Here is a 16,787-nt window from a genome sequence, read left to right as displayed (position 1 = left end):
TGTAAAACAGGCGCAATGGACAAACTCTTTACTGTTCTTGAGAGCTCTGACATTCCATGATCAATGGCATAATTGTTAGTTAAATGAGGCCTTACTTATGGAACAGCTCAGCCATAAAACTGATCTTGATGAATGAACACAGATAAAGAGTTAAAGATAAGGAGAATGGTCTTGAGGGTAGTAAAGGACTCTTCACAGGGGACAAGCACAAGTAAGGAATGAACTGCACAGGATATGGTAGGAAGTTTTAAGGAGACTAGCTGTTTTAGTTTCTGGGCTGCTAAAACAAATACCATACAATGGATTGGCTTAACTACAGGAATCTTTTGGCTTGTGGTTACAGAAACTAGAAGGTTTGCTTACTTCCAGAGTCGGTTTTCTTCTGGCTGGTCAGCTATCTTTGTGGCTCCTTGGCTTTTCTGTCACACAATAATGTACAGGTCAGCATCTTCTTTCCCTTCTGGGGTTTTGTTGACTTCTACCTTCTGGCAGCTCCCTATGGCTTCCTTCTCTGTGGCCTTCTCTGTAAGGCCTCCAGTAACAGGATTAAGACCCATCCTGATTCAGTTGGGTGATACCTTAACTGAAATAACTTCATGAAAAGATTCTATTTATTATAAATGGCTAATAAGCAAATGAAGAGATGCTCATTTTCATTAGCTATGAGGGAAATGCAAATCAAGATGACAATTGAGATTATCACTCACCTGTAAGGATGGCTCCTATTAAAAGAACAAAAAACTATACATGTTGGAGAGAATGTGGTGAAATTCTAACACTTATTCACTGTTGGTGGGATGTATAATGGTGCAGCCACTGTGGAACACAATTTGGCGAGTCCTCAGAAAACTAAATATTGAGTTGTCCTATGACCCAGCAATACCCATACTTGGTATATATCCTGAAGAGCTGAAAGCTGTGACATGAACAGACATTTCCACACCAATGCCCATAGCGGCACTTTTCACAATTGCCAAAAGATGGAAACAACCCAAGTGCCTATCAAGAAATGAGTGGATAAACAAAATGTAGTATGTACATACAGCGGAATATAATGCAGCATTTAGACAAAATGAGGTCCTGAAGCATATGACAACACGGATGAACCTTGAGGACATAATGCTGAGTGAAATAAGTCAGGCACAGAAAGACAGATACTATATGATTTCGCTACTATGACTCTGGTAGAGATAATCTCAGAGGTTACACGGTAGAATACAGCAGACCTAGAGGTACACAAGAGCTAGAGACGGGGGCAAGGCTACCCAATGAGGCTGAAATTAAATGCAAGGAAATGGAGAGAAATAATTAGTGGGGGTATAAGTAACATTGTCATATTGCAGGTGAATATGACTGAAGGGGATGTATACTGCCATGTATCCCACTGATTAAATCTACAATAATAAATAAGCTCTCACATGAATTATTTCAAAGGCTTGATATTGTTTAAAGAGTGAGGAAATAGACAGGTATAGAGGGAAAACTAAACAGGCATGCTGTGGCCAATAGTTAACAGGAGGATATCAACAGTACCATAGAACCATCAGGGGCAACTAATTGGGGGTGAGGGAAAAATGAAAAGGGGTAGTTTTGATTTGATACTTGGTGATGCTGTGTTTGCTGGTTCTTTACTGCTATGGAAAAATTGTCTAAAATTTAGAGTGCTGCCTATTGTACAACCAAGTGAAGATACTGTAAGACATGGCTTATTTTGGACATTACTCATGATGCCTAACAGATGGAGGGAGGTGAAGGTACAATGACTGAGAAGCAGAATGGCAAATTGTGATACATTTGTATGATGGAATATGGTACGGCTACAAAAAAGGATTGAGAGGTATGCACCAAATTGAATAAACCTTGGGGACTGTGTGTTATGCAAAATAAGCCAGAAACAAAAGAGCAAATAGGCCAAGGTCTCTTTCAGAAAATACTTCTAAGAAAACTGGAGCCTATATTTTAAGCCCTTAGAGCAGCCACATGTAGTCTGAAGTTGTAATTATATTTCTAGATTCTGAGACACTGAGCTAAAAGTGTATCAGCTGGTATTTCCCTTGAACTCTGAGTAACTCTGTGACATTTAAGACCCAGAAATGGAGTGCCACAACCCCGAAAGTTAGGGTAGCTATATATAATAACAGTTAAAGTAACTAAAAAAAGAAATCAGGCCTCAATCAGAGATAAAAACAAAGCCAACCTGGCTGGGACTAAGGTAAATCGAATACAGGGTAGAAGATGATAGCGTATGTACTCTAGACCTTTACCTACTGTATGAGACTAAAGGCAGAGAGGTTGATTATGTCTAGAACCTAAGTTTTCTTTAACATGCACAATATGAATCAACCTGTCTGGATAGCTAATTTAAACAACCCAAACTCTTGAATGGGAACAAGCCTTGTAATTCTGTACAGCTTAATGTAATACCTGGATACGTCTCAGACTATGGTGGGCTAATAATTAAAAGGTATCGGTAAAGTCCCTTGAATGTCCAAAGGTGGGGCGGGATGAAGGAACTATTAAATGTTCTCATCTGGGAAACCCTAGGCACCCTCTCAACCATGGGAGACTCCCAAGAAATCAGACTAAGCTTTGATTTTGAGGCTTGTCCTTATGAAACTTATCTCTCTAGTGGAGAAGCTGAGACTACCTATCCTAAGAGTTGTTTCCAGGAAACCTCTTTTGTTGTTCAGATGTAGCCTTTCTCTCTCTCTAAGCACAACATGCAAGGGAAATCATTACCCTGTCCCCTATGTGGGACATGATATTCAGGGGTGAAAATCTCCCTGACAATGTGGAGTGTGATTCCAGGGGATGAATCTGGAATCAACAATAATTTTCTGACCAAAAGAGGGAAAAGAAGTGTAATAAAATAGGGATCAGTGGCTAAGAGATATCAAATAGAGTCAAGAGGCTATTCTGAGGGCTACCCTTATATGAGCTTCAGTTAGATAGTGCTAATTGCAATGGTTTGCTAACCCTCAACCAACAATACTCCTGTTAACTCTTAAGAGCACCTAGGGCTCGAACTGAGACTCTAAAACGTTTCATGCACTAAGTTTGCTTTCCTGGAACCTGTAATTTCCAGGGGGTTCCTAGGCCAGATAAATCTTGAAACCTAGAGGGATCAGCTCTCCAAGATTATCAACGAATTACATACCCTATCCTTTAGTATCGACACCCTTTCTCAACATGAAGAAGTCAGAATGGGCAATGCCTAAAAATCTCTATAGATTGGGAGAAGGATCAAAGGAGAAAGAGGAGTTATAACACAGAAAATAGGATTTAAAAAATGAGTATAAATGCTGAATCACTATACTGATATATCTTCTAGCCTCCAGTGTTTTGGAGCAGCTAGAAGCAAAAATCTGAAATAGTGGAACGGTAACCCATAACAAACTGAAATCTGTTTTGTAACTACTTGTTGAGGTATACTTTGAAAATTATTGCTTTTTATTTTTTCTTTGTATATATATTTCACAATAAAAAATGTTAAAAATAAAAAGATCCTATTTACAATGGGTTTACATCAATGGGAATGGATTAAGAATGTGTTTTTCTGGGGTACATAACTCCAAGCCACCACAATAGCCTAGCTGAAATACAGGGAAAACGTTAAGGTGAATAATGGAAAGGCAGGGATGACACAATTTAACAGTGTATTGACACCTAGAAAAGGGAATCTGACTTTTATATAACAAGTTGTTTTAAGCTCTTGAGAATGGAAAATAATAGCGTCTTTATATTTAAAATGGGTTTCTTGCAGGCAACACGTATTTTTTTTGTGCCTTTTTATCCAATCTGGCAATCTCATGTTCTAATTAGGATATTTAGATCATTTACAGATAATGTGATTATTGTGAACATTGATAAGGGTGAGTTTAAATCAACCATCTATCTTTTCTTAAAAAATATTTTTATTGATAAATCTTAACATACAAACATTCCATACAGTTTACAGTATCAAAACTTGGTTGTATATCCATCACCACAGTCATTTTTCAGAACATTTGTATCACTCCAGAAAAAATAAAAAAGAAAAAATCCATACATAACATACCTCTTACTCCTCCCTCCCATTGACCACTAGTATTTCCATCTACCCAATTTATTTTAACCTTTGTCCCCCCTATTATTTGTTCATTCACCATCCATATTTTTTACTCATCTGTTCATACCCTAGATAAAAGAAGCATCAGACACAAGGTTTTCACAATCACACAGTCATACTGTAAAAGTCGTATCATTATACAATCATCTTTAAGAATCAAAGTTACTGGAACACAGCTCAACAGTTTCAGGTACTTCCCTCTAGATACTCTAATACACCATAATCCAAAAAGGGATATCTATATAATGCATAAAAATAACCTCCAGGATAAACTCTCAACTCTGAAATCTCTCAGTCACTGAAACTTTATTTTGTCTCATTTCTCTCTTCCCCCTTTTGGTCAAGAGGGCTCTCTCAATCCCTTGATGCTGGGTCCTGGCTTATCCTGGGATTTCTTTCTCATATTGCCAGGGGGATTTATACCCCTGGGAGTCATGTTCCACATAGGAGAGAGGGCAGTGAGTTCAATGCTGTGTTGGCTTATAGAAAGGTCACATCTGAGCAAAAAAAGAGGTTCTCTGGGGGTAACTCTTAGACCCAATTTTAAGTAGGCTTAGCCTATTCTTTGTAGGAATAAGTCCCACAGGGGCAAACCTTAAGACCAAGAACTTGGCCTACTGACTTGTCTTCACTGTTTGAGAAAATATCAGAAATTCTCCAAATGGGAAGTTGAATACTTCCTCCCTCTCCAGTGCCCCACAGGTACCTTGCAAATACTTCCTTATTCACTACCCAAATTACTCTGGGACATATTGAGGCATCATACTGACCTGGACAAACCAATAAAATCTCATGCCCTATCAACATTCCACGTACTTTTGGTGTTTAACTGACCATACAATTAAATTAGGAAATGTACTACCCAAAATATAAATTTTGCATCAAATACACATCTCTCCCTTTGGTCTCAAACAGAAGTTGGTTTTAAAATATGGATGATATCATACTTTACCCTATATTCTTAGTCCAATCCAGATCAGCTTCATTTATATCTTTACTTGACGTCAGATCCCTTTTTCAACTTTTCAAACAGCTCCTATATGGGACGCTGCTGAATTTCATAGTTTCAGAGCTAGAATTCTTATACACAAATAGCTCAGTATCTCAGAATTTAGAAATAAGTTACAACTCATGAATATATGTGAAAGCTGTAGGAGCTTACAATCTAGGACTCCTTTCAAAAGGCCCCAACCTGATAACCCATGTTCTTGACTTCATTTCACCAAGTTTTTATATCATAGTCATTTGAGTAAGGAATGATAATATATGTCTTTGTGTTTCTGACATTTCACACAACATACAGTCCCCTAGTTTCACTCACCTACTTGCAGGCCTCACAACTTCATTCCTTCTTGCAGCTGGTCAGTAGTCCATCGTATGTATACATCACAGTTCCCCTTTCTATTTCTCAGTCATTGCACCCTTAGACTGCCTCCATCCATTGTGGATTGCGACCACTGCTGCCATAGACACGAGTGTGCAAATGTCCATTCGTGTCCCCACACTCAGTTTCTCCAGGTATATGCTGAATAACAGGATTTCATGATCACATGGCAACCTGCTCCCAGCCTCCAGTGGAACCACCACACTGCCCTCCATGTGGCTGCACCTCTCAGTTTTCTTAATGACAGTGAACAGGTACATTTCTTTCTCCGATTTTTTCTGGCACCTGTCCGTTTTTTTTTTTTGTTTGTTTACTCTATGGCAGGGGTCACATTTTATTCCTTTTCCATGTGAGTATCCCGTTATTGCAGCACCATTTGTTGAATTTTTGTTTGTTTGGTTTTTGGGGAAGTACATGGGCCAGAAATCGAACCTAATCTCCAACTTGACAGGCAAGAATTCTACCACTGAACTACCCCTGCATGCCTCTTTCTCATTCAGTCCAACCTAAGGGTATAGACATGCCTTCGACACCATAATCTATCTAAAGACATTTTCTTTTCTTACACACAAAGAATCAATACCCTTTCTCCATGCCCTACCCCCCCTAAGGCCTTTGTTACATTCAGTGGAAGCATATTACAACCTCAGCTTGCGTTGATTGTACTTTTTCCCATATACCATCTATTTTCAATACCCTGCATTACTGACATTCAATTTGTACTCCCTCATGCAAAAAAATTTTTTTTCATTTGTACATTTAATCACCATCATTGTCCATTCTAGGCATTCTTAAATTATACCATCTCAATCTTTGTCCTTTATCTTTCCTTCTTGTTTCAGACATGTCCTCAGTCCTTTTCCCTTTATTATATTCACATTCAGCTTCATTCAGTATTGACCATGTATCTTGTTATTTGTTTTCCATTTGTCCCCTCTGTACTTTGTTCCCTTTTCTTGTTTATCTGCCTTCTTCTGGACTACTTTTAGGATTCCATTTTATATCCTTTAGTGGCTTATTAACTATAACTGGGTTGAATTTATTTTTTCAGTGGTTTCTTTAGTTTACAGTATACATCCCTAATGAATCACTGCCCACCTTCATGGTATTATACCACACCATGTAAGGGATAAGGACCTCACTACAGTATATTTCCATTTCTCCACTCTCAGCCTTTGTGCCATTTTGTCATACATTTTATTTCTACATGTTAGAAACTTCAGAATACATTATTGTTATTTTTGCTTTAGACAGACTATTTTTCAAAGAGATTTAATAAAAAAGAGTATTTTATAATTAAGCACATAGTTACAATTTCTGGTGTTCCTCATTCTTTTGTGTATCATTTATCTTCTACATGAAGGACCTCTTTTAATATTTCTTGTGTATTTTTGTTTTAAATGAATTTTTCAGCATCTGTATATCTGAGCAACTTCAGTTTTGAAAGACAGTTTTGTTAGGCATGGAATTCTAGGTTAGCAGTTAATTTTTTCTTTCAACTTTAGAGATGTTTCTCTACTATCATCCCTCTCACACAGTTTCCCATGAGAAAGTGGATGCTAATGTTATCTTTGTTTCTCTTGATGTAGTTTTGTTTCTTTTGCTTGGGGTTTGTTGAGCTTCTAGTATCTGTGGATTTATCATGTTCAACAGATTTGGAAAGTTTTTGGTAATTATTTTTTTTCAAATATTTCCTGTCTTTCCCTTCTTCAGAGATTCCAAATTCATATTTCTTAGTCTGAATGAGCTATCTTATGCTGTTTGTCTTTTCTATTTCGTTTCTCTCTGAATTCCAGTTTGGACAGTTTCTATTATTATGTCTTCATGTTTACCAATTTTTAAATTTTGCAATATATACTTTGTTTAGATTGCATCTTTTAGAAAATACATCTTCCATGTCTCTAACATATTCTACCTTTTCTTTAGTTTCTTGAACATATGAAATAGTTATAAAAACTGTTTTAATGTCTCTGTCTACTAATACCATTAATCTATGCCATTTCAGAGTCAGTTGCCAGAGACAATTTTCTCATTATGGGCTGTACTTTCCTGTTTCTTTGCATGCAACTGTCATGGTCAGGTTCATGTGTCAACTTGGCAAAGTGGTGGTACCTGTTTGTCTGGTTGAGCAAGTGCTAACCTGTCTGTTGCAATGAGGACATTTCATAGAATTAAATCATGATCACATTAGCTGGATCCACAGCTGATTCCATTTGTAATCAGCCAAAGGGAGTGTCTTCTGCAATGAGTGATGCTCAATCTAATCACTGAAAGCCTTTCAAGGAGGATTCAGAAGAGACAGGGTCTCTTTCTGCTTTGGCTGGCGAGCCTCTCCTGTGGAGTTCGTCCAGACCCTCCATTGGAATCGTTGGCTTCACAGCCTGCCCTGCGGATTTTGGACTGTGTTTCCGTGGTCACGTGAGACACTTTTATAAATTTTGTATTTGCGAGTGTTCCCTGTTGATTCTGTTTCTCTAGAGAAACCTAGCTAATACATCTTGGCACCAGGAGTGGTTCTTAAGAAACAGAATCTTAAAAATGGGTTTTTATGAATGGTTTTCTACTCTGACTGGACTAAAAGGCACTAAGGACCCTGATTCCCATAATCAGAATAACACTCCCAATCCATGGAGTGAGGTGGCAAAAGAGATAATCAAAATATCACCATATGATTCTCCTAATGCTTCACTTGTATGAAGCCAGGCTCTGGGGGATAATGTTTTTGACACTGTACAGAGTTTTGTGGAAATAAGAGGTATAGAGATGTTAGTTGTTGTTAGGTATACTGGCTACATTAAGGAGTGAAAGGTTTGGGCTTAAGGCTTCAAATGAGCAGCTTAAGCACTGTCTGACAGTTGTAGAAGATTCTATGAGTATCCTGAAGGACGATCTTATTTCCTGTACCTGTAGACTTGAGATCTCTGAAAATCAGACTCAGAATCTTATTGTTAGAGTGGCAACTTTACAACGTAAACTGAAATCTCAACATTGCATCGTGTCTGCTGTTAAAGTGAGGGCATTGATTGGAAAGGAGTGGGACCCTGAAAAACAGAGGGTGACATATGGGTTGATAATGATATCCAGGGTGAGGTTGAAACCATAGGTCATGCTGAGTCTTCTGTAGATAACCCTGTAATAGTCTGCCCTGAGGACACAGACGCCCCACCTCCAGCCTGCCTTGAAGAATTGGCCACCCAACATCCTCCTGAAGGGATTAGCCCTATCCTTAAGGGATTAGCCCTAGAGTGATTAATCCTGTTTCACCAGAAGAAACTGCAAATGAAAGCCCTGAAGCAAACGGCTTGGAAGGTATTTCTAATTCTTTTCATGACCCACCTCCACCACCCCTCATTTCTTCCAGACCTGTAACTAGACTAAAGTCCCAACAGACCCCTAAAGGTGACATACAAAGTATCACAATTGAGGAGGTACATCATACTGCAAAAGCGCTGTGTGAGTTTTCCAATTTATATAGACAGAAATCGGAGAATATGTGTGGCAATGGATTTTAAGGGTGTGGGATAATGGTGGGAGGAATATAAGGCTGGATCAGGCTGAATTTAATGATATGGGCCCACCAAGCAGAGATTCTGCATTCAATGTTATAGCTGAAGGGGTTAGAAAAGGTATTAACAGTTTGTCTGGATGGTTGGTTGAAAGATGGATCAAAAGGTGGGCAACATTACCTGAGGCTGAAATGCCAGAACTGCCCTGGTTTAATGCAGATGAGGGGATTCAGAGGCTTAGAGAGACTGAGTGGATTTATCATGCAAAGCCTGCTCTTATACCCCAGGAATGTCTGGAGGATGAACCTTTTACCAAAACAGTGAAAAATAAATATATGAGACTAGCACCATCATCCCCGAAGAGCTCTATAGTTGCATTTCTCTGTAGGTCAGATATTACTGTAGGAACTGTCACTGAGCTGGAATCCTTAAACACAATGGGGGTGACGGGATCCCATGGTAGCAATAATTGCCAAAGACAGGGTAGATGTGGCTATTATAATAGACAGCAAACTCAAAGAGGGAGTCAAAATTATATGACTCACAGAAATTTGTGGCATTGGCTAGTAAATCATGGGGTACCTAAATATAATAAGGGCAGTCTACTAAATTCCTGTTTGAATAATTTTGTATAAACAAAAGAGTTCTAGGTCAACTGAACAGAAATCTAACCTGAATTAAAAAACAGAGTCACAGCCCCTTAATCAATTTCTGGATTTGAGACAGTTTACAGACCCAGAGCCCCTTGAATGAAGGGGAGGCCAGGTTCCTTTGGGGGAGAACCCTGTTACATGGCCACAAATTTAAACTGTTAATCTTCCTCCAAGCCTTTCCCAAGGAGACTGATGGCCTTATACCAGGGTAACTGTGCATTGGGGAAAAGGAAATGATCAGACATTTCAGGGATTATTAGACACTGCTTCAGAAGTGACATTAATTTCAGGGGATCCAAAACATCACTCTGGTCCACCAGTCAGAGTGGGGGCTTATGGTGATCAATGGCGTTTTAGCCTGAGCTAAAACTGTCTCACAGTGGGTCCAGTGGGCCCCCGGACCCATTCTTTAGTTATTTCCCCAATTCCAGAATGTATAAATGGAATAGACATACTGAGCAACTGGCAGTCCCCACATTGACTCTCTAACTCGTGCAGTGAGGGCTATTATAAGAAAGGCCAAGTGGAAGCCACTAGAACTGCCCCTCCCTAGCAAAATAGTAAATCAGAAGCAATACTGGATTCCTGGAGGGACTGCAGAAATTACGGCCACTCATTAGGACTTGAAGGATGCAGGGGTGGTGATTCCCACCACATCCCTATTCAACTCTCCTATTTGGCCTGTGCAGAAAACTGATGGGTCTTGGGAGATGACAGGGGATTATCATAAGTTCAACCAGGTGGTCACTCCAATTGCAGCTGCTGTTCCAGATGTGGTATCATTGCTTGAGCAAATCAGTACATCCCCTGGTAACTGGTATGCAGCTATTGACCTGGCAAATGCTTTTTCCTCAATAGCTGTTAGTAAGGACCACCAGAAACAGTTTGCTTTCAGCTGGCAAGGTCAGCAATATACTTTCATTGTCCTACCTCAGGGGTATATCAACTCTCCAGCCCTATGTCATAATCTTGTTCACAGGGACCTTGATCATTTCTCGCTCCCACAAGACATTACACTGGTCCATTATATTGATGATATCATGTTGATTGGACCTAGTGAGCAAGAAGTAGCAACTACTCTAGACTTATTGGTAAGGCATTTGCATGTCAGAGGATGGGAGATAAATCCAACAAAAATACAGGGGTTTTCCACCTCACTGAAATTTCTAGGTGTCCAGCGGTGTGGGGCATGTCGAGAAAACCCTTCTAAGGTGAAGGATAAGTTGCTGCATCTGCCCCTCCTATGACCAAAAAAGAGGCACAATGCCTAATCGGTCTCTTTGGATTTTGGCGACAACATATTCCTCATTTGGGTGTGCTACTCTAGCCCATTTATTGAGTGACCAGAAAAGCTGCTAATTTTGAGTGGGGAGCTGAACAAGAGGAAGCTCTGTGACAGGTCCAGGCTGCTGTACAAGCTGCTCTGCCACTTGGGCTATATGATCCAGCAGATCCAATGGTGCTGGAAGTGTCAGTGGCAAATAGAGATGCTGCCTGGAGCCTTTGGCAGGCCCCTATAGGAGAATCACAACACAGACCCTTAGGATTTTGGAGCAAAGCCTTACCATCTGCTGCAGGTAACTACTCTCCTTTTGAGAAACAGCTTTTGGTCTGCCACTGAGCCTTTGTAGAGACTGAACATTTAGCCATGGGCCAGCAAGTTACCATGAGGCCTGAGTTGTCTAACATGAGCTGGGTGTTGTCTGACCCACCAAGCCATAAAGTTGGGCATGCGCAGCAGCTCTCTATTGTAAAATGGAAATTGTATATATGAGATAAGGCCAGAGCAGGTCCTGAAGGCACAAGTAAGTTACATGAAGAAGTGGCCCAAATACCCATGGTCTCCACTCCTGCCAGATTACCTTCTCTTTTCCAGACCAGAGCTATAGCCTCTTGGGGAGTTCCTTACAGTGAATTGACCAAGGAAGAGAAAACTTGGGCCTGGTTTACAGATAGTTCAGCACAACATGCAGATACCACCCGAAAGTGGACAGCTGTAGCACTACAACCCCTTTCTTGGGTGTCCTTGAAGGACAGTAGTGAGGGGAAATCCTCCCAGTGGGCACAACTTCTAGCAGTGCCCCTGGTTGTTCATTTTGCTTGGAAGGAAAACCGGCCTGAGGTTCATTTGTATACTGACTCATGGGCTGTTGTTAATGGTTTGGCTGGATGGTCAGGGACTTAGAAAGACCATAATTGGAAAATTGTGACAAAGAGGTCTGGGGAAGAAGCATGTGGATAGACCTTTCTGAGTGGGCTAAAAACATGAAGATATTTGTGTCCCATGTGAATGTACACTAGAAGGTGACTTCAGCAGAGGAAGGTTTCAATAATCAAGTGGAAAAGATGCCTTGTTCTGTGGATACCAGTCAGCCCCTTTCCCCACCAACTCCTGTCATTGCTCAGGCTGGGGTAATGTTCTCCAGGAAGCTGTATATGCTCTGAATCAGCATCCGCTGCATGGTGCTGTTTCTCCCATAGCTAGGATCCATGAGTCCAGGAACGAAGTGGTGGAAATGGGAGTGGTACCACTCACTATTACCCCTAGTGATCCACTAGGAAAAATTTTTGCTTCTTGTCCCTGCAACCCTGAGTTCTGTTGGTTTACTGGTTTTAGTTCCAAAAGGGGGAGTGCTTCCACCAGGAGAAACAATAATGATTCCATTGAACTGGAATCTAAGACTGCCACCTGGCCACTTTGGGCTACTCATGCCCTTGGATCAACCGGCCAAGAAGGGGATTACATTATTGTCTGGGGTGACTGACCCTGACTATCAAGGGGAAATAAGACTGCAACTACACAATGGAGGTAAAGAAGAGTTTTCCTGGAATATAGGAGATCCCCTAGGGCATCTTTTAGTACTACCATGCCCTGTCATTAAAATCAATGGAAAACTGCAACAGCCCAATCCAAGCAAGTCTACCAATGGCTCTGAAAGTTCAGGAATGAAGGTTTGGGTCACCCCACCAGGCAAAGAACCAAGGCCAGCTGAAGTGCTTGATTACTTACAAAATCATAAGTAATCTCTGATTAATTTTGCCCCACTACAGAGGCAAACCCTTCTGAGTTCTTACTTAATGCCCTGTGAATTTGAGGTTTCTACTTTGTGTGATGGGAAGAGGAACTTTCCTGGTCCTGTATGAGCCCTGAAAATGGCTTCCTCTAATACTTTTCGATAGTTTTTCCCCCAGCTTTGGGTAATTTCCTTATACCCCTCTGCGGATCAGTATTCAGCTGAAGACTGGAGGGGATCTTTTTTCGCCATAGGTCTATCTGTGTACCTACCTCTCTACTTTGTACCATTCTATACTGGCTGCCTTGGCCTCCTCAAACTCCTAACGTCAGTTCCTTCCTTAACTCAGGGTGACCACCAGGCCCTACCTGGGTTTTCCTTCACTGTGCCATGGCCTGGAAACTCTCTCCAGGTGTATTAGTTTGAAGCTATTATGTACTCCAGAAAAGCCAGGTCCTTTTTTTCTGATCCAATCTTGTGGTGATAGCCATGTCTCTTTTAATCTTGATTCAGTATCGAAGGATAGAAACTTTGGGTTGTTTCCATGGTGAACTGACACACCAAACTGTGGGTGGAAACTTTTGATTGGATTGTTTCCATGGAGATGTGACATACCCAATTGTGGGTGTGACCTTCTGATTAGATGGAGATGTGATGGTGCCCATTCAAGTGGGTCTTGATTGGTTTACTAGAGTCCTTTAAAGGGGAGACATTCTAGAGAACAAGATAGTTGCCTGAGCACCAACAGAGACACAGACATTTGGAGATACTTGGAGTGCCAGCAGAAAGAGTTGATGCCTAGACATGGATGTTTGGTGATGCAGAGACCAGCAGAAGTCACTCATGAGATGTTAAGCAAGCCACAATCCAGAGTTGTGTCCCAGAGGAGCTAAGTGAAGACCCACAGGCGCTTACAGAGGAAACCACATCATCAGCAATGGAACCAGGAACAAGAACCAGCAGACACCAGCCATATGCCTTCCCATGTGACATTTCTTGAATCAAAGTATCTTTTTTTGGATGCCTTAGTTTGGACATTTTAATGGCCTCAGAACTGTAAAAATGTAACTTAGTAAATTTCTTTTTCAAAACCTGTTCCATCTCTGGTACACAACATTCTGGCAGCATTAACAAACTAAAACACCAGGTAAAAAACTGGAGCAATTGTAGGGCTCACCCTGTTTGTTTCCTGCCTCTCAGAGATCCCTGTCCTTTATTGCTTGATATCTAGAAAACCACTGTCACATATAGTCTTGTCCATTTTTTTGTTGTTTCAGTAGGACAGTAAAGATGGTCCCTTTTAGTATTTTGGCCAGAGTGGAAAATCCCATTAGTCAGTTTGGAGATAAATTTGCAATCTTATTTCAGTTTTTCTTTCACTGACTATACACACACTATGGTCTCTATTATCCTACTTTGAACACATTTTATTATCTTACCGATACTCTCATTAATGAGTTAAATACATTTTTGACACATGCTTACTATATGGTTTACTATTCCATTTATACACTGTTTATAAAATTGTGCTGAACCCCATTTTCTGCAATGATGCAGATACATATATACAACCTAGCAAGCACAAATCAAGCCCACATAACTTTATTGTGCCTTTTTGATTAAGGAGGGAACTGAGATGAAGTAATACATAGTGTTAATTTGAGATGTTTTTTAAATTATAAATAAGCAACATAAAAACTCTGTGTAGCCTTTCCTTTGAAACCAGAAAATTGTAACTGAAATTTCTAAGAAAAAGACTCTCAAAATGAAATTTTTAAAAAAAGTTTCCAGAAATTACAGTATTTTACTTCTATATAATCCTCTGGAAAATAATCATTTGGTACTATATATAAATAGAGTATATTCAATCAACACAAGACAAATTGACATTCAAAGTGATATAAAAGAGAAAATCTCTTTTTTTCCATTTAAACTCTAAATTGGCTCTCTACAAGATTCTGAGCAATATTCTGTTGCCAGCACCTTCACAAACTGGAATATCTTAAGTTTGCTTTTAGGTATTCTGGTGACAGTTTACATTACCTCATTCACATAAGAATGCCAAAATGATTCGTTAAAATATCATACATAAATTTGTTAGGAACCAACTTTTTCTCCATCTGTTCCTATAATTTTGGATTGTGCTTGTGTTTTTAGAGAAGTCATAAAACTGGTTATAGCGATATTGATGACTAAATTCTTTATTCTCTACTTAATTTACTGGACTGTGTTGTTTCATCAAAAATTCCTGTCATTAAAAAGCTGGAAAAAACTGTAGAGGTCAGCTTCTTCCACAATGACAAAAGAAGGGGCACAGAAAGACTGTCTCATGTATGTATGTGTGTGTGTGTGTGTGTGTATGTGTATATATATATATGTGTGTGTGTATATATATATATATATATATATATATATATAGAGAGAGAGAGAGAGAGAGAGAGAGAGAGAGAGAGAGAGAGAGAACGCCTGTCAAAAGAACAATGCTAGAAAGATCTCATGAGCAGTACAGACCTCAAATTTGTACTTTGGAAGTTTGACTTTTCAGTTGACATTACAACAGTAAACTGAGGACTAGAATGCAATATCAGTCATTGTGACTGCCTTTATTTGCAACATTCACTACAGTCTGACAAATTGTTTTCACAAGATCAGGGCAGAGTGGTGGCTAAAAGGCTATTGAGCAGACTGATCAAGGCTAGAACCTCGGCTCTGCCATTTAGTTACTGTGTGACTAGGGGCAAGACATTTAGTCTCTTTTGGACAGTTTCCTCATCCCTAAACTGAAACCAACCACAACTTTTACCTTAAAGGGATATGAATGAAGTAACTAAATATATGAAAAGTTCTCAAGCATGGTGCCTGGCACATTGTAAGCGCCCAAGATATTATCTGTTAATTATACTTAAAAATTAAAGTATTTATAATACCCTTAAAAAAAAAAAAAGAGCTGGCCCTGAAGCTCAAGGCTTTTGAGTCCAGGTCCAGTGCTCTTGGTTTTATGCAGGACAGCCGCTATGGCCACTTTGTGTGACCCCGGGAAGCTGCGCAACATGGGAGTCCTGGCATCATATCCCTGTTACCTCAAATGCGCAAGTCTTGAAAAACAGGCCAATGACATCTAATCAGTTTTTCAATTATTCCACATGTTAATGTGGATTTCTTTGAAGGGTGATTATTTTGACATGACCCATTTGACCTGTGGTATAAAACTTCTAACCTGTCACTAAAACTCTCCTTTGTAATTCTGAGAGAGCTGAAAGTGTTTGGTTGGAAGATAGTTTTCATCTTCCTCACTTAGCCAGTGCTAGGCATTATCATTGTGTGATAGGAGTCCTGTCTTTGATAAAACACAAAACAGCACTGTGACTTGGGATGAGTCTGTATTCTATTTGAGCTAAAGACATACAACGACGGTCCTAAATTTTAATGTTTACATTGCATTTCTTCTAGAAAGCATAAAATGTACATGACAACAAGCATAACACTTTGAGTGGAACATGTAAAATCTTCAATTTTTATTATTTCTGATATTTGAAATTGCTAGGGACAACATGAATGTAATTCTATATTCTGAAGGAAATCACTTATTTAACAATTACTGAGAATAGTATAAATTGTATCCATTTTTCAAAAGGACAGTGCAAACCTCCCAAGTGCTATTCTAATTTGATGAGATCCCATCTTTGTCTTGTCATACCTTTTATGACAAGTCATATAATTATTATTTGATAACATATCTTATTACCTTCAAAATATATCCAGAATCCAACTGCTTCGTACTACCTTCACTGCTACCATTCTAATCCAAGCTACTGTCATCTTTCACCTGGATTACTGCAATAACCTTCTAATTGGGATTGCTGTTTTCATTTCTGGCCCTCCCATCCCCACCCCTGTCTACTCTCAACATAGTAGTTGGCATGATCCTATAACAACAGGCTAGATTATGCCACTCTTCTCCTCAACCTCATCTCATCCAGAGTAAAAGTCAAAGTCCTTATAAAATTCTACAAAGTCCATATGATCTGCATTTCTCACCCCAATGTAATCCTCTGACCTTCAGCTTCTACTCCTCTTTTCTTTACTGACTTCTGACATTCCTGAACTCATCAAGCATGCTTC

General features: G+C 39.6%; 1 protein-coding gene across 6 annotated transcripts in view; it reads right to left on the bottom strand.

Annotated features, from left to right (window-relative positions):
- Positions 1–16,787, bottom strand: part of GSKIP (GSK3B interacting protein) — a 34,598-nt gene that overhangs the window by 11,362 nt on the left and 6,449 nt on the right. For 2 of the 6 annotated variants that reach the window (XM_077123479.1, XM_077123478.1), the window contains exon 2: positions 364–419. The exons of the other annotated variants lie outside the window; for them this stretch is intronic. The gene's annotated coding sequence lies outside the window, so the exon portion shown is untranslated. The remainder of the gene's footprint in view (positions 1–363; positions 420–16,787) is intronic. 6 annotated transcript variants of the gene reach the window in all.

This window comes from Tamandua tetradactyla, chromosome 12, assembly GCF_023851605.1.
Source record: "Tamandua tetradactyla isolate mTamTet1 chromosome 12, mTamTet1.pri, whole genome shotgun sequence".
NCBI classification, from domain to species: Eukaryota; Metazoa; Chordata; class Mammalia; order Pilosa; family Myrmecophagidae; genus Tamandua; species Tamandua tetradactyla.
The sequence above is the reverse complement of the archived record's forward strand: the minus strand, read 5'-3'. Positions and strand labels throughout refer to the sequence as shown.